This window comes from Rosa chinensis, chromosome 2 (genome assembly GCF_002994745.2).
Source record: "Rosa chinensis cultivar Old Blush chromosome 2, RchiOBHm-V2, whole genome shotgun sequence".
Lineage (NCBI taxonomy): Eukaryota > Viridiplantae > Streptophyta > Magnoliopsida > Rosales > Rosaceae > Rosa > Rosa chinensis.
Window position 1 is genome coordinate 35180840 of NC_037089.1, and position 5440 is coordinate 35186279.

The window sequence follows — 5440 nt, forward strand, 5'->3', positions numbered from 1 at the left end:
TATTTTTTTGAGCCAAAAAGACGTTATTTTATGAAGAGAATAGTGATCACCTACTCAATTGCTACTGAGCATGTTCTATCCACTTGAGAAGTGTTTATGAGTGATGTTTTCACTTTTTTTATGAAAAGATGAAGATACTTTAATTACAAACTCTCATAATCTTATCCATTTAAAAACAAGACAACAATTCACTTTACTGCTTAAATTTCTATAATGCTTTAAAATATTGAAATTTTAGAGTAAAACCGCTAAATTGTAAATTATTTACAGTGTACCTCATAAGCTTTGGGTCTCAAAATTCTAATATTCCATATTTTTTATTCACTTGGAGATTTTTTATTCACCTTGGAGAAGTGTTGATGAAGAAAATATGATTTCTTGCCATAATGCTATAGCATGACGCCATTTTTGTTTTAAAAAGTAGAATAGAATACAGGTGCTTGCATTGCTTTTGATTCATGGTCTACTTATTAAAAGGAGGGAAATGCGACGGCAACTCAACAAGGCATGTTACCATGTTACGTGACGTTAGCGTCTGTGAATAGAGATTTGTCATTTGTCACTATTCAGAATATTCTCAAACCATTTCTCTGTTTCTTTTTGGCTTTTGTGCTTTTGTGAACCCAGACCCAGTTTCCAAGATACTAAAAGAAAAAGTAACAATGTACTTCGAACTAATGTAAAAATCTATAGAAAAAATGGTGTGTAAATTATTAATATCTGAAGCATGAATAACATGTAAGTTCTATGGTGTATTAATATGCATAAAGTCTTAATCCAACACATAGATAGAATAGTCTCAACTTTCAAACTAATCTTGATATACATGAAGACAATTTATATCTAAATCAACTAGCTTACTTCATGTATTTATCTTCTTATGTGAAAAGACACTTGCATAATTTAGATTATTTCTCCACGAGGTGTGTTCTCAGTTTATACATATAAAGGAAAATTATTTGTTTCTAGTCATTCTTCTATTATTGGTTGTGGAAAATTATAGAAATTAGCTCTAGTGTTTAGTAGTTGTGACATAAATTCTCGGAGAGACATAATGCTTTGAATTGTAATTCATTGGTCAGGAAGGTTGCCGGAAATGTTCTTACTTGCTTTGCTTGTTTTTTTGCTTTGCTTGTAGATAAAAGTATATCAAACTTGTAACCAAAAACCAAAAAAAAAGAGTATACCAAACTAATTAATGCAATATAAATAATTAACTGAAATTTACCAATTTTTTTGAAGTTACTCTAGGTAGTGAAAAGATAAACTGTGCAATTAAAACTGTAATCATGAACAATATCGGAAAGACAGTTTACAATCTGAACTTGTCAATAACCGTATGTTGAGGATGTTATGGAATTCCAGCAGTCCTCATTAACATTTGGCCATATTTGCATCAAAGTTTAAGAATTACTCCAACTTCTTATGCATGCATCATTTTAACTTTCAAACATGAGCATAGCCTACTAATTTTATTAAGAAGTTTAGGGTTGAGAACAAAGAGGAGTTCTCTATGCTTGAGGACCTGAGATAGCGTACAACCCAAAACAAGATAAAATGCTCAAGGAAGGGCCAAACTAGTTCTATCCTGAAAGTTTGGAAAAAGAGTAGCTGCTAGACGATCAGCCTTCACTAATAAACATAATGCTTTAACCCGAAAGCCAACCCAAAACAAGATAAAATGCTCAAGGAAGGGCCAAACTAGTTCTATCCTGAAAGTTTGGAAAAAGAGTAGCTGCTAGATGATCAGCCTTCACTAATAAACATAATGCTTAACCCGAAAGCAAAAGAAGCACATTTTCTTTATTAATCCACGCTGAATGGTTCATAGAAACAAAAAGTTAGGGAAGTGATGCAGAAATTCAAAATTGAAAAACAGAAACCAGACTTAGAAAAAGCTGTCAAGGGATAAACATTTCAGCTTGTTAGCAGAAATCATTTGGTGTATGCTTAATAGAAAACATTAGGTGGGTGCTCGTGTAGATTAAATCAACAGATCAGACAATAAGAATATAAGATTTATGTCAAACAAATTAATCTTAGAATAACACCTCCTCCTGACAAAAGTGAGCTTCAGAAGTGAAGCTAATGTCACAAGGTTACACTACAACTGCAAATAAATTTAACGCCTACCAGCAAATAAAGGATCCATTCATAAAGATCAAAAGATCATTCAATCTTACAACTCCTAGAACCTCTTTGGAGTTTTGATCATTTTTGCCAGAACTCCTCCACCGAGTCTTCCCAGAAATCACTAGTATAAATTGTTACCTTATTCAAAACCTGACCGTGCTTTCAACAAGTACTCTGTCACACCAATCTCACCTTTTTGTCCTTTGAATCCCTGTATGCAAATTCTCTTCAGGCATGATGACAGACAAATAGGCACAACCTCGGGTGGATACCAGTCATGTACCAAGTCTGTTGTTAAAGTTTTTGCATTAGGTTAAAGTTTTTGCATCACGGATTGCAGGAAGACTCCTAAAAATTAAGCAAATAAAAGAGACAAAATTTAAATCTGATAAACTATTCGCCCAACTGTGCAGCTGCATCTCAAGATGCAAGCAAGCAAGGGCATTAAGAGTTATCCAGAAATAAAAAGGGTACACAACGTAGATCAGATGGTAGTGCATGTAAATATTCATCATACCCCTAAAAAATTTGACATTTTCAACAAAAGAAACGACACTGAAAAGTAGAGCACATATTCAGCTCCAGACAGACAAACAAAACAAAATTACAATTGTAAAACCATATCAGAAAGACAATCACTGATTTAACCTATCAAAACTTTCTATCAATTTCTACATGAATGAAATCAGATATAAGTCATTCACCACCTTGCATCTCTTGGATGCAAATAAGACTGGGCGTCAATCACTTATCATCATTTTCACTCAAAAACCAAATTCAACTTTACAAATAACAAGCTAAAACAAATACAACAGAGCGATAATGGTGGAAGAACACAAAAATCAATAAAACAATGAAGTGGGATGACTGGGGAAGAACTAATCAGTACAGTCGATCAAAATCCAAAACAGAAGATAAAGAAAGTAGGGTACGGGTGAACTCAGTACTATCAAGGTAAACCCATTCAACTTGTTGTAATCAATATTATCAATCAAAATCTTGGGACGTACCTTTTCCAGTGATTGTATTGACTTCATTAAAAGCTCCCAAGTTCATGAACAAATCTCAAAATTCAATGCAACCCACATTCCCAAATACAATAAAAGAGAGGTTTTGAGAGCTAAATACCTGTAGAGAGAGCTCCCCAAGACAAAGCTTTCTGTGCTGTGGGCTCTTTCTATATCTTCTGCTTTGGGTTGTAGGAATTTAAAAAACTTGATCTTTCAAACTTCTTCAATATATGTAATGTTCAATCCCCAACTACATAAAAAAACTAAAAAAATCAGATTTTCAATGTCTACCAACGATAACGATAACTCATAACGATAATCAATAAATCTGATTTAATTTCATAATATCTAAGCAAAATAAAACAGAGACACAGGGTTTAAAGTAACCGTAGCAACAAACTAATTCAACCAGATATTCCTAAACTCTCAAGACCTTAAAACTAACTGTACTATGAAATTTGGATCCGTATTTGGGATCCGGGTCGCTTACACATTCGGATCTTGGATCCGAAACAGCTGCTCCTATTGATCTGGTATTGGTTCTGGTTCTTAGGAGTTTGTTTGCTAATTTTCAAGTTTCTGACACTCTTGATTACTTTCGAACTCCTGGTGAGCGAATCACCTCTCCTAGGTGGTTTTTTCACCTGTTACGGTTACGGTTACGGTTACTATTACATTTACACTGCTTTCGTGACATATGCAGAACGACATCAAGTCACATCCTGGTTACCTTTCATTTTAGATGCGTATGTGTATCTTATTATCCTGTTTTATTTCTGCTTCATTATAGATGCGTCTGTGCATCTTGTTATGCTTTCTTATTTTCTTTCGATACTTTTGCATCGCTCCATGTAACCTTAAGTTATCACTTAATATAATTTGTCGTCTTCCTTTAAAAAAAAAAAATTGTACTATGAAATCTTTTTATTTATTTATTATTAATATTTTTTATAGTCAAACAACACCTTGCTAGTCCACTTTATGTTTTGTGTAAAAACATTTTGAACAGTTTACTTCCCAATGAGAAAGTTCAACATTCATTTCTAATGGGTAAGGGAAGTAAATAAACCAGTAGACAACAAAATAGAATCCCTTCAAAAGGGTCAATTTCATTTAGATTGTATGAGTTCAAGCAAGATTTAAAACGCACAAAAAATTGAATACATAAACTACAGAGCAACAAATATATGCAAACTGAATCCCCTCAAAAAGGCCAGTTTCATTGCATATCCATTCTCTGTACCACATGAAGAAGTTTCAAATTAAACCTAAAAAAAACCACAGAAAACAACTATCTGAGGTTGTAATCAATCGGAAAAAAACTTTAAAAAAGAAGAAGAAGAAGAAGTGTTTACAAATGAAGGAAACATATTTAGGGATTGAAGGTGGCCATACGTTAACAATGGTCTGATACAATCTGATACTAATTACAAAGTTTACCTCATATTTTGTAAACCATTAACAATCTGCTTTCTTTATTGAATTGGGTCGTTATTTCAATCATAGGTGAACAAAGTTATTAAATTTGATCTGATATCTCCATGTAAAGAATCAGTTCGCATGTGGACCAAAAAAGTAATAGAATTACCCAATTGATTGCTTCTGATAACAAAAGTTGATTCAAAACTTCGAGTATAGCTGATAATGAATTCATGAATCAGTTCAAAACAAAACCAATTGCATGAACAAATCAGATCGAGCAATTGAAGCATGAACAGATCAAACCTACCGATTGAAAATCAGAAAAACAATCCACTGAATAAGCCGATCAACAAACCCAGAGATGAATTCGCTTGTTCAAAACTGATAGTATAGGACCACAAAGAGTGAATTCCTAAAGAAATTGTATTGGGTACCAAAAATTATGAGCAGAAAGGAAGAAAGAAAGAAAGCAAATCCAAATTCACAGATGGAAAGCAACGAACCGAACTCTCTCAATGTCGCTTATAACAGTAGAGGTCGGTGTAGACAGATGCTTCCCGAAGCTCAAAGAGAGAGAGAGGCTTCCGGAACAATTGGCGCCAGATATTCATAGCATATAATGGCAGAGCCGTAAGTTGAGGAAAAATAGAGGGCAAAGGCGTCATTTCTTACCAATATTTTTGAAGTTACTCTGGGTAGTGAAAAGATAAAATGTGCAACTAAAACTGTAATCATGAACAATATCGGAAAAGATAGTTTACAATATGATATTATGGAATTCTGGAATTCCATTCCTTAGTTAACATTGGCCATATTTGCATCAAAATTTAAGAATAACTCCAACTTCGATCTTATGCATCCATCAATATAACTTT

At 33.5% G+C, this 5440-nt stretch overlaps 1 long non-coding RNA gene and 1 other non-coding gene across 3 annotated transcripts; both read right to left on the bottom strand.

Annotated features, from left to right (window-relative positions):
* Positions 1-2080: 2080 nt before the first annotated feature.
* On the bottom strand, positions 2081-5028 carry LOC112183716. 2 transcript variants are annotated; one of them, XR_002929949.2, is made up of 3 exons: positions 4873-5028; positions 3262-3393; positions 2081-2421 (listed from the first exon to the last, which is right to left on the bottom strand). It is a non-coding gene; the product is annotated as an uncharacterized LOC112183716 (long non-coding RNA). The 2 variants fall into 2 exon arrangements; XR_005806060.1 differs by having other exon boundaries at positions 2081-3393.
* LOC112191098 lies at positions 2816-2895 on the bottom strand. Its single transcript, XR_002932818.1, has one exon. It is a non-coding gene; the product is annotated as a small nucleolar RNA U31b (small nucleolar RNA).
* Positions 5029-5440: the final 412 nt, after the last annotated feature.